Below are 17345 nucleotides of genomic sequence, written 5' to 3' on the forward strand. Positions count from 1 at the left end.
CCCTGATACTATGTTAGTCACTGATGCTTCTGATGTTATGCTGGGCTCTGATGCCCCTGATACTATGTTAGTCACTGATGCCTCTGATGTTATGCTGGGCTCTGATGCCCCTGATACTATGTTAGTCACTGATGCCTCTGATGTTATGCTGGGCTCTGATGCCCCTGGTGCTATGTTAGTCACTGATGCCCCTGATACTATGTTAGTCACTAATGCCCCTGATACTATGTTAGTCACTGATGCCCCTGATACTATGTTGGTCACTGATGCCTCTGATGTTATGCTGGGCTCTGATGCCCCTGATACTATGTTAGTCACTGATGCCCCTGATACTATGTTGGTCACTGATGCCTCTGATGTTATGCTGGGCTCTGATGCCCCTGATATTATGTTAGTCACTGATGCCCCTGATACTATGTTGGTCACTGATGCCTCTGATGTTATGCTGGGCTCTGATGCCCCTGGTGCTATGTTAGTCACTGATGCCCCTGATACTATGTTAGTCACGGATGCCTCTGATGTTATGCTGGGCTCTGATGCCCCTGATACTATGTTAGTCACTGATGCCCCTGATACTATGTTGGTCACTGATGCCTCTGATGTTATGCTGGGCTCTGATGCCCCTGATACTATGTTAGTCACTGATGCCCCTGATACTATGTTAGTCACTGATGCCTCTGATGTTATGCTGGGCTCTGATGCCCCTGATACTATGTTAGTCACTGATGCCCCTGGTGTTATGCTGGGCTCTGATGCCCCTGGTGCTATGTTAGTCACTGATGCCCCTGATACTATGTTAGTCACTGATGCCTCTGATGTTATGCTGGGCTCTGATGCCCCTGATACTATGTTAGTCACTGATGCCTCTGATGTTATGCTGGGCTCTGATGCCCCTGGTGCTATGTTAGTCACTGATGCCCCTGATACTATGTTAGTCACTGATGCCCCTGATACTATGTTGGTCACTGATGCATCTGATGTTATGCTGGGCTCTGATGCCCCTGGTGCTACGTTAGTCACTGATGCCCCTGATACTATGTTAGTCACTGATGCCTCTGATGTTATGCTGGGCTCTGATGCCCCTGATACTATGTAAGTCACTGATGCCCCTGATACTATGTTGGTCACTGATGCCTCTGATGTTATGCTGGGCTCTGATGCCCCTGATACTATGTTAGTCACTGATGCCTCTGATGTTATGCTGGGCTCTGATGCCCCTGGTGCTATGTTAGTCACTGATGCCCCTGATACTATGTTAGTCACTGATGCCTCTGATGTTATGCTGGGCTCTGATGCCCCTGATACTATGTTAGTCACTTTTGCCTCTGATGTTATGCCGGGCTCTGATGCCCCTGATCTTATGTTAGTCACTGATGCCTCTGATGTTATGCTGGGCTCTGATGCCCCTGATACTATGTTAGTCACTGATGCCTCTGATGTTATGCTGGGCTCTGATGCCCCTGGTGCTATGTTAGTCACTGATGCCCCTGATACTATGTTGGTCACTGATGCCTCTGATGTTATGCTGGGCTCTGATGCCCCTGATACTATGTTAGTCACTGATGCCCCTGATACTATGTTAGTCACTGATGCCTCTGATGTTATGCTGGGCTCTGATGCCCCTGATACTATGTTAGTCACTGATGCCTCTGATGTTATGCTGGGCTCTGATGCCCCTGATACTATGTTAGTCACTGATGCCTCTGATGTTATGCTGGGCTCTGATGCCCCTGATACTATGTTAGTCACTGATGCCTCTGATGTTATGCTGGGCTCTGATGCCCCTGATACTATGTTAGTCACTGATGCCCCTGGTGTTATGCTGGGCTCTGATGCCCCTGGTGCTCTGTTAGTCACTGATGCCCCTGATACTATGTTAGTCACTGATGCCTCCGATGTTATGCTGGGCTCTGATGCCCCTGATACTATGTTAGTCACTGATGCCTCTGATGTTATGCTGGGCTCTGATGCCCCTGATACTATGTTAGTCACTGATGCTTCTGATGTTATGCTGGGCTCTGATGCCCCTGATACTATGTTAGTCACTGATGCCTCTGATGTTATGCTGGGCTCTGATGCCCCTGATACTATGTTAGTCACTGATGCCTCTGATGTTATGCTGGGCTCTGATGCCCCTGGTGCTATGTTAGTCACTGATGCCCCTGATACTATGTTAGTCACTGATGCCCCTGATACTATGTTAGTCACTGATGCCCCTGATACTATGTTGGTCACTGATGCCTCTGATGTTATGCTGGGCTCTGATGCCCCTGATACTATGTTAGTCACTGATGCCCCTGATACTATGTTGGTCACTGATGCCTCTGATATTATGCTGGGCTCTGATGCCCCTGATATTATGTTAGTCACTGATGCCCCTGATACTATGTTGGTCACTGATGCCTCTGATGTTATGCTGGGCTCTGATGCCCCTGGTGCTATGTTAGTCACTGATGCCCCTGATACTATGTTAGTCACTGATGCCTCTGATGTTATGCTGGGCTCTGATGCCCCTGATACTATGTTAGTCACTGATGCCCCTGATACTATGTTGGTCACTGATGCCTCTGATGTTATGCTGGGCTCTGATGCCCCTGATACTATGTTAGTCACTGATGCCTCTGATGTTATGCTGGGCTCTGATGCCCCTGGTGCTATGTTAGTCACTGATGCCCCTGATACTATGTTAGTCAATGATGCCTCTGATGTTATGCTGGGCTCTGATGCCCCTGATACTATGTTAGTCACTGATGCCCCTGGTGTTATGCTGGGCTCTGATGCCCCTGGTGCTATGTTAGTCACTGATGCCCCTGATACTATGTTAGTCACTGATGCCTCTGATGTTATGCTGGGCTCTGATGCCCCTGATACTATGTTAGTCACTGATGCCTCTGATGTTATGCTGGGCTCTGATGCCCCTGATACTATGTTAGTCACTGATGCCTCTGATGTTATGCTGGGCTCTGATGCCCCTGATACTATGTTAGTCACTGATGCCTCTGATGTTATGCTGGGCTCTGATGCCCCTGGTGCTATGTTAGTCACTGATGCCCCTGATACTATGTTGGTCACTGATGCCTCTGATGTTATGCTGGGCTCTGATGCCCCTGGTGCTATGTTAGTCACTGATGGCCCTTATACTATGTTGGTCACTGATGCCTCTGATGTTATGCTGGGCTCTGATGCCCCTGATACTATGTTGGTCACTGATGCCTCTGATGTTAAGCTGGGCTCTGATGCCCCTGGTGCTATGTTAGTCACTGATGCCCCTGATATTATGTTAGTCACTGATGCCTCTGATGTTATGCTGGGCTCTGATGCCCCTGATACTATGTTAGTCACTGATGCCTCTGATGTTATGCTGTGCTCTGATGCCCCTGATACTATGTTAGTCACTGATGCTTCTGATGTTATGCTGGGCTCTGATGCCCCCGATACTATGTTAGTCACTGAAGCCTCTGATGTTATGCTGGGCTCTGATGCCCCTGATACTATGTTAGTCACTGATGCCTCTGATGTTATGCTGGGCTCTGATGCCCCTTGTGCTATGTTAGTCACTGATGCCCCTGATACTATGTTAGTCACTGATGCCCCTGATACTATGTTGGTCACGGATGCCTCTGATGTTATGCTGGGCTCTGATGCCCCTGATAGTATGTTAGTCACTGATGCCCCTGATACTATGTTGGTCACTGATGCCTCTGATGTTATGCTGGGCTCTGATGCCCCTGATACTATGTTAGTCACTGATGCCCCTGATACTATGTTGGTCACTGATGCCTCTGATGTTATGCTGGGCTCTGATGCCCCTGGTGCTACGTTAGTCACTGATGCCCCTGATACTATGTTAGTCACTGATGCCTCTGATCTTATGCTGGGCTCTGATGCCCCTGATACTATGTAAGTCACTGATGCCCCTGATACTATGTTGGTCACTGATGCCTCTGATGTTATGCTGGGCTCTGATGCCCCTGATACTATGTTAGTCACTGATGCCTCTGATGTTATGCTGGGCTCTGATGCCCCTGGTGCTATGTTAGTCACTGATGCCCCTGATACTATGTTAGTCACTGATGCCTCTGATGTTATGCTGGGCTCTGATGCCCCTGATACTATGCTAGTCACTTTTGCCTCTGATGTTATGCCGGGCTCTGATGCCCCTGATCTTATGTTAGTCACTGATGCCTCTGATGTTATGCTGGGCTCTGATGTCCCTGATACTATGTTAGTCAATGATGCCTCTGATGTTATGCTGGGCTCTGATGCCCCTGGTGCTATGTTAGTCACTGATGCCCCTGATACTATGTTGGTCACTGATGCCTCTGATGTTATGCTGGGCTCTGATGCCCCTGATACTATGTTAGTCACTGATGCCCCTGATACTATGTTGGTCACTGATGCCTCTGATGTTATGCTGGGCTCTGATGCCCCTGATACTATGTTAGTCACTGATGCCTCTGATGTTATGCTGGGCTCTGATGCCCCTGATACTATGTTAGTCACTGATGCCTCTGATGTTATGCTGGGCTCTGATGCCCCTGATACTATGTTAGTCACTGATGCCTCTGATGTTATGCTGGGCTCTGATGCCCCTGATACTATGTTAGTCACTGATGCCCCTGGTGTTATGCTGGGCTCTGATACCCCTGGTGCTATGTTAGTCACTGATGCCCCTGATACTATGTTAGTCACTGATGCCTCTGATGTTATGCTGGGCTCTGATGCCCCTGATACTATGTTAGTCACTGATGCCTCTGATGTTATGCTGGGCTCTGATGCCCCTGATACTATGTTAGTCACTGATGCTTCTGATGTTATGCTGGGCTCTGATGCCCCTGATACTATGTTAGTCACTGATGCCTCTGATGTTATGCTGGGCTCTGATGCCCCTGATACTATGTTAGTCACTGATGCCTCTGATGTTATGCTGGGCTCTGATGCCCCTGGTGCTATGTTAGTCACTGATGCCCCTGATACTATGTTAGTCACTGATGCCCCTGATACTATGTTAGTCACTGATGCCCCTGATACTATGTTGGTCACTGATGCCTCTGATGTTATGCTGGGCTCTGATGCCCCTGATACTATGTTAGTCACTGATGCCCCTGATACTATGTTGGTCACTGATGCCTCTGATGTTATGCTGGGCTCTGATGCCCCTGATATTATGTTAGTCACTGATGCCCCTGATACTATGTTGGTCACTGATGCCTCTGATGTTATGCTGGGCTCTGATGCCCCTGGTGCTATGTTAGTCACTGATGCCCCTGATACTATGTTAGTCACTGATGCCTCTGATGTTATGCTGGGCTCTGATGCCCCTGATACTATGTTAGTCACTGATGCCCCTGATACTATGTTGGTCACTGATGCCTCTGATGTTATGCTGGGCTCTGATGCCCCTGATACTATGTTAGTCACTGATGCCTCTGATGTTATGCTGGGCTCTGATGCCCCTGGTGCTATGTTAGTCACTGATGCCCCTGATACTATGTTAGTCACTGATGCCTCTGATGTTATGCTGGGCTCTGATGCCCCTGATACTATGTTAGTCACTGATGCCCCTGGTGTTATGCTGGGCTCTGATGCCCCTGGTGCTATGTTAGTCACTGATGCCCCTGATACTATGTTAGTCACTGATGCCTCTGATGTTATGCTGGGCTCTGATGCCCCTGATACTATGTTAGTCACTGATGCCTCTGATGTTATGCTGGGCTCTGATGCCCCTGATACTATGTTAGTCACTGATGCCTCTGATGTTATGCTGGGCTCTGATGCCCCAGATACTATGTTAGTCACTGATGCCTCTGATGTTATGCTGGGCTCTGATGCCCCTGGTGCTATGTTAGTCACTGATGCCCCTGATACTATGTTGGTCACTGATGCCTCTGATGTTATGCTGGGCTCTGATGCCCCTGGTGCTATGTTAGTCACTGATGGCCCTTATACTATGTTGGTCACTGATGCCTCTGATGTTATGCTGGGCTCTGATTCCCCTGATACTATATTGATCACTGATGCCTCTGATGTTAAGCTGGGCTCTGATGCCCCTGGTGCTATGTTAGTCACTGATGCCCCTGATACTATGTTAGTCACTGATGCCTCTGATGTTATGCTGGGCTCTGATGCCCCTGATACTGTTAGTCACTGATGCCCCTGGTGTTATGGTGGGCTCTGATGCCCCTGGTGCTATATTAGTCACTGATGCCCTGATACTATGTTAGTCACTGATGCCTCTGATGTTATGCTGTGCTCTGATGCCCCTGATACTATGTTGGTCACTGATGCCTCTGATGTTATGCTGGGCTCTGATGCCCCTGATACTATGTTAGTCACTGATGCCTCTGATGTTATGCTGGGCTCTGATGCCCTTGGTGCTATGTTAGTCACTGATGCCCCTGATACTATGTTAGTCACTGATGCCTCTGATGTTATGCTGGGCTCTGATGCCCCTGATACTATGTTAGTCACTGATGCATCTGATGTTATGCTGGGCTCTGATGCCCCGGATACTATGTTAGTCACTGATGCCTCTGATGTTATGCTGGGCTCTGATGCCCCTGATACTATGTTGGTCACTGATGCCTCTGATGTTATGCTTGGCTCTGATGCCCCTGATACTATGTTAGTCACTGATGCCTCTGATGTTATGCTGGGCTCTGATGCCCCTGATACTATGTTAGTCACTGATGCCTCTGATGTTATGCTGGGCTCTGATGCCCCTGATACTATGTTAGTCACTGATGCCTCTGATGTTATGCTGGGCTCTGATGCCCTGATACTATGTTAGTCACTGATGCCCCTGGTGTTATGCTGGGCTCTGATGCCCCTGGTGCTATGTTAGTCACGGATGCCCCTGATACTATGTTAGTCACTGATGCCTCTGATGTTATGCTGGGCTCTGATGCCCCTGATACTATGTTAGTCACTGATGCCTCTGATGTTATGCTGGGCTCTGATGCCCCTGATACTATGTTAGTCACTGATGCTTCTGATGTTATGCTGGGCTCTGATGCCCCTGATACTATGTTAGTCACTGATGCCTCTGATGTTATGCTGGGCTCTGATGCCCCTGATACTATGTTAGTCACTGATGCCTCTGATGTTATGCTGGGCTCTGATGCCCTTGGTGCTATGTTAGTCACTGATGCCCCTGATACTATGTTAGTCACTGATGCCCCTGATACTATGTTGGTCACTGATGCCTCTGATGTTATGCTGGGCTCTGATGCCCCTGATACTATGTTAGTCACTGATGCCCCTGATACTATGTTAGTCACTGATGCCTCTGATGTTATGCTGGGCTCTGATGCCCCTGATACTATGTTAGTCACTGATGCCTCTGATGTTATGCTGGGCTCTGATGCCCTGATACTATGTTAGTCACTGATGCCCCTGGTGTTATGCTGGGCTCTGATGCCCCTGGTGCTATGTTAGTCACTGATGCCCCTGATACTATGTTAGTCACTGATGCCTCTGATGTTATGCTGGGCTCTGATGCCCCTGATACTATGTTAGTCACTGATGCCTCTGATGTTATGCTGTGCTCTGATGCCCCTGATACTATGTTAGTCACTGATGCCCCTGATACTATGTTGGTCACTGATGCCTCTGATGTTATGCTGGGCTCTGATGCCCCTGATACTATGTTAGTCACTGATGCCTCTGATGTTATGCTGGGCTCTGATGCCCCTGGTGCTATGTTAGTCACTGATGCCCCTGATACTATGTTAGTCACTGATGCCTCTGATGTTATGCTGGGCTCTGATGCCCCTGATACTATGTTAGTCACTGATGCCCCTGGTGTTATGCTGGGCTCTGATGCCCCTGGTGCTATGTTAGTCACTGATGCCCCTGATACTATGTTAGTCACTGATGCCTCTGATGTTATGCTGGGCTCTGATGCCCCTGATACTATGTTAGTCACTGATGCCTCTGATGTTATGCTGGGCTCTGATGCCCCTGATACTATGTTAGTCACTGATGCCTCTGATGTTATGCTGGGCTCTGATGCCCCTGATACTATGTTAGTCACTGATGCCTCTGATGTTATGCTGGGCTCTGATGCCCCTGGTGCTATGTTAGTCACTGATGCCCCTGATACTATGTTGGTCACTGATGCCTCTGATGTTATGCTGGGCTCTGATGCCCCTGGTGCTATGTTAGTCACTGATGGCCCTTATACTATGTTGGTCACTGATGCCTCTGATGTTATGCTGGGCTCTGATTCCCCTGATACTATATTGATCACTGATGCCTCTGATGTTAAGCTGGGCTCTGATGCCCCTGGTGCTATGTTAGTCACTGATGCCCCTGATACTATGTTAGTCACTGATGCCTCTGATGTTATGCTGGGCTCTGATGCCCCTGATACTGTTAGTCACTGATGCCCCTGGTGTTATGCTGGGCTCTGATGCCCCTGGTGCTATATTAGTCACTGATGCCCTGATACTATGTTAGTCACTGATGCCTCTGATGTTATGCTGTGCTCTGATGCCCCTGATACTATGTTGGTCACTGATGCCTCTGATGTTATGCTGGGCTCTGATGCCCCTGATACTATGTTAGTCACTGATGCCTCTGATGTTATGCTGGGCTCTGATGCCCTTGGTGCTATGTTAGTCACTGATGCCCCTGATACTATGTTAGTCACTGATGCCTCTGATGTTATGCTGGGCTCTGATGCCCCTGATACTATGTTAGTCACTGATGCATCTGATGTTATGCTGGGCTCTGATGCCCCGGATACTATGTTAGTCACTGATGCCTCTGATGTTATGCTGGGCTCTGATGCCCCTGATACTATGTTGGTCACTGATGCCTCTGATGTTATGCTTGGCTCTGATGCCCCTGATACTATGTTAGTCACTGATGCCTCTGATGTTATGCTGGGCTCTGATGCCCCTGATACTATGTTAGTCACTGATGCCTCTGATGTTATGCTGGGCTCTGATGCCCCTGATACTATGTTAGTCACTGATGCCTCTGATGTTATGCTGGGCTCTGATGCCCTGATACTATGTTAGTCACTGATGCCCCTGGTGTTATGCTGGGCTCTGATGCCCCTGGTGCTATGTTAGTCACGGATGCCCCTGATACTATGTTAGTCACTGATGCCTCTGATGTTATGCTGGGCTCTGATGCCCCTGATACTATGTTAGTCACTGATGCCTCTGATGTTATGCTGGGCTCTGATGCCCCTGATACTATGTTAGTCACTGATGCTTCTTATGTTATGCTGGGCTCTGATGCCCCTGATACTATGTTAGTCACTGATGCCTCTGATGTTATGCTGGGCTCTGATGCCCCTGATACTGTGTTAGTCACTGATGCCTCTGATGTTATGCTGGGCTCTGATGCCCTTGGTGCTATGTTAGTCACTGATGCCCCTGATACTATGTTAGTCACTGATGCCCCTGATACTATGTTGGTCACTGATGCCTCTGATGTTATGCTGGGCTCTGATGCCCCTGATACTATGTTAGTCACTGATGCCCCTGATACTATGTTAGTCACTGATGCCTCTGATGTTATGCTGGGCTCTGATGCCCCTGATACTATGTTAGTCACTGATGCCTCTGATGTTATGCTGGGCTCTGATGCCCTGATACTATGTTAGTCACTGATGCCCCTGGTGTTATGCTGGGCTCTGATGCCCCTGGTGCTATGTTAGTCACTGATGCCCCTGATACTATGTTAGTCACTGATGCCTCTGATGTTATGCTGGGCTCTGATGCCCCTGATACTATGTTAGGCACTGATGCCTCTGATGTTATGCTGTGCTCTGATGCCCCTGATACTATGTTAGTCACTGATGCTTCTGATGTTATGCTGGGCTCTGATGCCCCTGATACTATGTTAGTCACTGATGCCTCTGATGTTATGCTGGGCTCTGATGCCCCTGATACTATGTTAGTCACTGATGCCTCTGATGTTATGCTGGGCTCTGATGCCCCTTGTGCTATGTTAGTCACTGATGCCCCTGATACTATGTTAGTCACTGATGCCCCTGATACTATGTTGGTCACTGATGCCTCTGATGTTATGCTGGGCTCTGATGCCCCTGATAGTATGTTAGTCACTGATGCCCCTGATACTATGTTGGTCACTGATGCCTCTGATGTTATGCTGGGCTCTGATGCCCCTGATACTATGTTAGTCACTGATGCCCCTGATACTATGTTGGTCACTGATGCCTCTGATGTTATGCTGGGCTCTGATGCCCCTGGTGCTATGTTAGTCACTGATGCCCCTGATACTATGTTAGTCACTGATGCCTCTGATGTTATGCTGGGCTCTGATGCCCCTGGTGCTATGTTAGTCACTGATGCCCCTGATACTATGTTAGTCACTGATGCCTCTGATGTTATGCTGGGCTCTGATGCCCCTGATACTATGTTAGTCACTGATGCCTCTGATGTTATGCTGGGCTCTGATGCCCCTGGTGCTATGTTAGTCACTGATGCCCCTGATACTATGTTGGTCACTGATGCCTCTGATGTTATGCTGGGCTCTGATGCCCCTGATACTATGTTAGTCACTGATGCCCCTGATACTATGCTGGTCACTGATGCCTCTGATGTTATGCTGGGCTCTGATGCCCCTGATACTATGTTAGTCACTGATGCCTCTGATGTTATGCTGGGCTCTGATGCCCCTGATACTATGTTAGTCACTGATGCCTCTGATGTTATGCTGGGCTCTGATGCCCCTGATGCTATGTTAGTCACTGATGCCTCTGATGTTATGCTGGGCTCTGATGCCCCTGATACTATGTTAGTCACTGATGCCCCTGGTGTTATGCTGGGCTCTGATGCCCCTGGTGCTATGTTAGTCACTGATGCCCCTGATACTATGTTAGTCACTGATGCCTCTGATGTTATGCTGGGCTCTGATGCCCCTGATACTATGTTAGTCACTGATGCCTCTGATGTTATGCTGGGCTCTGATGCCCCTGATACTATGTTAGTCACTGATGCTTCTGATGTTATGCTGGGCTCTGATGCCCCTGATACTATGTTAGTCACTGATGCCTCTGATGTTATGCTGGGCTCTGATGCCCCTGATACTATGTTAGTCACTGATGCCTCTGATGTTATGCTGGGCTCTGATGCCCCTGGTGCTATGTTAGTCACTGATGCCCCTGATACTATGTTAGTCACTGATGCCCCTGATACTATGTTGTTCACTGATGCCTCTGATGATATGCTGGGCTCTGATGCCCCTGATACTATGTTAGTCACTGATGCCCCTGATACTATGTTGGTCACTGATGCCTCTGATGTTATGCTGGGCTCTGATGCCCCTGATATTATGTTAGTCACTGATGCCCCTGATACTATGTTGGTCACTGATGCCTCTGATGTTATGCTGGGCTCTGATGCCCCTGGTGCTATGTTAGTCACTGATGCCCCTGATACTATGTTAGTCACGGATGCCTCTGATGTTATGCTGGGCTCTGATGCCCCTGATACTATGTTAGTCACTGATGCCCCTGATACTATGTTGGTCACTGATGCCTCTGATGTTATGCTGGGCTCTGATGCCCCTGATACTATGTTAGTCACTGATGCCTCTGATGTTATGCTGGGCTCTGATGCCCCTGGTGCTATGTTAGTCACTGATGCCCCTGATACTATGTTAGTCACTGATGCCTCTGATGTTATGCTGGGCTCTGATGCCCCTGATACTATGTTAGTCACTGATGCCCCTGGTGTTATGCTGGGCTCTGATGCCCCTGGTGCTATGTTAGTCACTGATGCCCCTGATACTATGTTAGTCACTGATGCCTCTGATGTTATGCTGGGCTCTGATGCCCCTGATACTATGTTAGTCACTGATGCCTCTGATGTTATGCTGGGCTCTGATGCCCCTGATACTATGTTAGTCACTGATGCCTCTGATGTTATGCTGGGCTCTGATGCCCCTGATACTATGTTAGTCACTGATGCCTCTGATGTTATGCTGGGCTCTGATGCCCCTAGTGCTATGTTAGTCACTGATGCCCCTGATACTATGTTAGTCACTGATGCCCCTGATACTATGTTGGTCACTGATGCCTCTGATGTTATGCTGGGCTCTGATGCCCCTGATACTATGTTAGTCACTGATGCCCCTGATACTATGTTATTCACTGATGCCTCTGATGTTATGCTGGGCTCTGATGCCCCTGATACTATGTTAGTCACTGATGCCTCTGATGTTATGCTGGGCTCTGATGCCCTGATACTATGTTAGTCACTGATGCCCCTGGTGTTATGCTGGGCTCTGATGCCCCTGGTGCTATGTTAGTCACTGATGCCCCTGATACTATGTTAGTCACTGATGCCTCTGATGTTATGCTGGGCTCTGATGCCCCTGATACTATGTTAGTCACTGATGCCTCTGATGTTATGCTGTGCTCTGATGCCCCTGATACTATGTTAGTCACTGATGCTTCTGATGTTATGCTGGGCTCTGATGCCCCTGATACTATGTTAGTCACTGATGCCTCTGATGTTATGCTGGGCTCTGATGCCCCTGATACTATGTTAGTCACTGATGCCTCTGATGTTATGCTGGGCTCTGATGCCCCTTGTGCTATGTTAGTCACTGATGCCCCTGATACTATGTTAGTCACTGATGCCCCTGATACTATGTTGGTCACTGATGCCTCTGATGTTATGCTGGGCTCTGATGCCCCTGATAGTATGTTAGTCACTGATGCCCCTGATACTATGTTGGTCACTGATGCCTCTGATGTTATGCTGGGCTCTGATGCCCCTGATACTATGTTAGTCACTGATGCCCCTGATACTATGTTGGTCACTGATGCCTCTGATGTTATGCTGGGCTCTGATGCCCCTGGTGCTACGTTAGTCACTGATGCCCCTGATACTATGTTAGTCACTGATGCCTCTGATGTTATGCTGGGCTCTGATGCCCCTGATACTATGTAAGTCACTGATGCCCCTGATACTATGTTGGTCACTGATGCCTCTGATGTTATGCTGGGCTCTGATGCCCCTGATACTATGTTAGTCACTGATGCCTCTGATGTTATGCTGGGCTCTGATGCCCCTGGTGCTATGTTAGTCACTGATGCCCCTGATACTATGTTAGTCACTGATGCCTCTGATGTTATGCGGGGCTCTGATGCCCCTGATACTATGTTAGTCACTGATGCCTCTGATGTTATGCTGGGCTCTGATGCCCCTGGTGCTATGTTAGTCACTGATGCCCCTGATACTATGTTGGTCACTGATGCCTCTGATGTTATGCTGGGCTCTGATGCCCCTGATACTATGTTAGTCACTGATGCCCCTGATACTATGTTGGTCACTGATGCCTCTGATGTTATGCTGGGCTCTGATGCCCCTGATACTATGTTAGTCACTGATGCCTCTGATGTTATGCTGGGCTCTGATGCCCCTGATACTATGTTAGTCACTGATGCCTCTGATGTTATGCTGGGCTCTGATGCCCCTGATACTATGTTAGTCACTGATGCCTCTGATGTTATGCTGGGCTCTGATGCCCCTGATACTATGTTAGTCACTGATGCCCCTGGTGTTATGCTGGGCTCTGATGCCCCTGGTGCTATGTTAGTCACTGATGCCCCTGATACTATGTTAGTCACTGATGCCTCTGATGTTATGCTGGGCTCTGATGCCCCTGATACTATGTTAGTCACTGATGCCTCTGATGTTACGCTGGGCTCTGATGCCCCTGATACTATGTTAGTCACTGATGCTTCTGATGTTATGCTGGGCTCTGTTGCCCCTGATACTATGTTAGTCACTGATGCCTCTGATGTTATGCTGGGCTCTGATGCCCCTGATACTATGTTAGTCACTGATGCCTCTGATGTTATGCTGGGCTCTGATGCCCCTGGTGCTATGTTAGTCACTGATGCCCCTGATACTATGTTAGTCACTGATGCCCCTGATACTATGTTAGTCACTGATGCCTCTGATGTTATGCTGGGCTCTGATGCCCCTGATACTATGTTAGTCACTGATGCCTCTGATGTTATGCTGGGCTCTGATGCCCCTGATACTATGTTAGTCACTGATGCTTCTTATGTTATGCTGGGCTCTGATGCCCCTGATACTATGTTAGTCACTGATGCCTCTGATGTTATGCTGGGCTCTGATGCCCCTGATACTATGTTAGTCACTGATGCCTCTGATGTTATGCTGGGCTCTGATGCCCTTGGTGCTATGTTAGTCACTGATGCCCCTGATACTATGTTAGTCACTGATGCCCCTGATACTATGTTGGTCACTGATGCCTCTGATGTTATGCTGGGCTCTGATGCCCCTGATACTATGTTAGTCACTGATGCCCCTGATACTATGTTAGTCACTGATGCCTCTGATGTTATGCTGGGCTCTGATGCCCCTGATACTATGTTAGTCACTGATGCCTCTGATGTTATGCTGGGCTCTGATGCCCTGATACTATGTTAGTCACTGATGCCCCTGGTGTTATGCTGGGCTCTGATGCCCCTGGTGCTATGTTAGTCACTGATGCCCCTGATACTATGTTAGTCACTGATGCCTCTGATGTTATGCTGGGCTCTGATGCCCCTGATACTATGTTAGTCACTGATGCCTCTGATGTTATGCTGTGCTCTGATGCCCCTGATACTATGTTAGTCACTGATGCTTCTGATGTTATGCTGGGCTCTGATGCCCCTGATACTATGTTAGTCACTGATGCCTCTGATGTTATGCTGGGCTCTGATGCCCCTGATACTATGTTAGTCACTGATGCCTCTGATGTTATGCTGGGCTCTGATGCCCCTTGTGCTATGTTAGTCACTGATGCCCCTGATACTATGTTAGTCACTGATGCCCCTGATACTATGTTGGTCACTGATGCCTCTGATGTTATGCTGGGCTCTGATGCCCCTGATAGTATGTTAGTCACTGATGCCCCTGATACTATGTTGGTCACTGATGCCTCTGATGTTATGCTGGGCTCTGATGCCCCTGATACTATGTTAGTCACTGATGCCCCTGATACTATGTTGGTCACTGATGCCTCTGATGTTATGCTGGGCTCTGATGCCCCTGGTGCTACGTTAGTCACTGATGCCCCTGATACTATGTTAGTCACTGATGCCTCTGATGTTATGCTGGGCTCTGATGCCCCTGATACTATGTAAGTCACTGATGCCCCTGATACTATGTTGGTCACTGATGCCTCTGATGTTATGCTGGGCTCTGATGCCCCTGATACTATGTTAGTCACTGATGCCTCTGATGTTATGCTGGGCTCTGATGCCCCTGGTGCTATGTTAGTCACTGATGCCCCTGATACTATGTTAGTCACTGATGCCTCTGATGTTATGCTGGGCTCTGATGCCCCTGATACTATGTTAGTCACTTTTGCCTCTGATGTTATGCCGGGCTCTGATGCCCCTGATCTTATGTTAGTCACTGATGCCTCTGATGTTATGCTGGGCTCTGATGCCCCTGATACTATGTTAGTCACTGATGCCTCTGATGTTATGCTGGGCTCCGATGCCCCTGGTGCTATGTTAGTCACTGATGCCCCTGATACTATGTTGGTCACTGATGCCTCTGATGTTATGCTGGGCTCTGATGCCCCTGATACTATGTTAGTCACTGATGCCCCTGATACTATGTTGGTCACTGATGCCTCTGATGTTATGCTGGGCTCTGATGCCCCTGATACTATGTTAGTCACTGATGCCTCTGATGTTATGCTGGGCTCTGATGCCCCTGATACTATGTTAGTCACTGATGCCTCTGATGTTATGCTGGGCTCTGATGCCCCTGATACTATGTTAGTCACTGATGCCTCTGATGTTATGCTGGGCTCTGATGCCCCTGATACTATGTTAGTCACTGATGCCCCTGGTGTTATGCTGGGCTCTGATGCCCCTGGTGCTATGTTAGTCACTGATGCCCCTGATACTATGTTAGTCACTGATGCCTCTGATGTTATGCTGGGCTCTGATGCCCCTGATACTATATTAGTCACTGATGCCTCTGATGTTATGCTGGGCTCTGATGCCCCTGATACTATGTTAGTCACTGATGCTTCTGATGTTATGCTGGGCTCTGATGCCCCTGATACTATGTTAGTCACTGATGCCTCTGATGTTATGCTGGGCTCTGATGCCCCTGATACTATGTTAGTCACTGATGCCTCTGATGTTATGCTGGGCTCTGATGCCCCTGGTGCTATGTTAGTCACTGATGCCCCTGATACTATGTTAGTCACTGATGCCCCTGATACTATGTTGGTCACTGATGCCTCTGATGTTATGCTGGGCTCTGATGCCCCTGATACTATGTTAGTCACTGATGCCCCTGATACTATGTTGGTCACTGATGCCTCTGATGTTATGCTGGGCTCTGATGCCCCTGATATTATGTTAGTCACTGATGCCCCTGATACTATGTTGGTCACTGATGCCTCTGATGTTATGCTGGGCTCTGATGCCCCTGGTGCTATGTTAGTCACTGATGCCCCTGATACTATGTTAGTCACGGATGCCTCTGATGTTATGCTGGGCTCTGATGCCCCTGATACTATGTTAGTCACTGATGCCCCTGATACTATGTTGGTCACTGATGCCTCTGATGTTATGCTGGGCTCTGATGCCCCTGATACTATGTTAGTCACTGATGCCTCTGATGTTATGCTGGGCTCTGATGCCCCTGGTGCTATGTTAGTCACTGATGCCCCTGATACTATGTTAGTCACTGATGCCTCTGATGTTATGCTGGGCTCTGATGCCCCTGATACTATGTTAGTCACTGATGCCCCTGGTGTTATGCTGGGCTCTGATGCCCCTGGTGCTATGTTAGTCACTGATGCCCCTGATACTATGTTAGTCACTGATGCCTCTGATGTTATGCTGGGCTCTGATGCCCCTGATACTATGTTAGTCACTGATGCCTCTGATGTTATGCTGGGCTCTGATGCCCCTGATACTATGTTAGTCACTGATGCCTCTGATGTTATGCTGGGCTCTGATGCCCCTGATACTATGTTAGTCACTGATGCCTCTGATGTTATGCTGGGCTCTGATGCCCCTGGTGCTATGTTAGTCACTGATGCCCCTGATACTATGTTAGTCACTGATGCCCCTGATACTATGTTGGTCACTGATGCCTCTGATGTTATGCTGGGCTCTGATGCCCCTGATACTATGTTAGTCACTGATGCCCCTGATACTATGTTAGTCACTGATGCCTCTGATGTTATGCTGGGCTCTGATGCCCCTGATACTATGTTAGTCACTGATGCCTCTGATGTTATGCTGGGCTCTGATGCCCTGATACTATGTTAGTCACTGATGCCCCTGGTGTTATGCTGGGCTCTGA

The sequence above is a fragment of the Ambystoma mexicanum genome, chromosome 4p (genome assembly GCF_040938575.1).
Source record: "Ambystoma mexicanum isolate Mex_15411 chromosome 4p, UKY_AmexF1_1, whole genome shotgun sequence".
Classification (NCBI taxonomy): Eukaryota; Metazoa; Chordata; class Amphibia; order Caudata; family Ambystomatidae; genus Ambystoma; species Ambystoma mexicanum.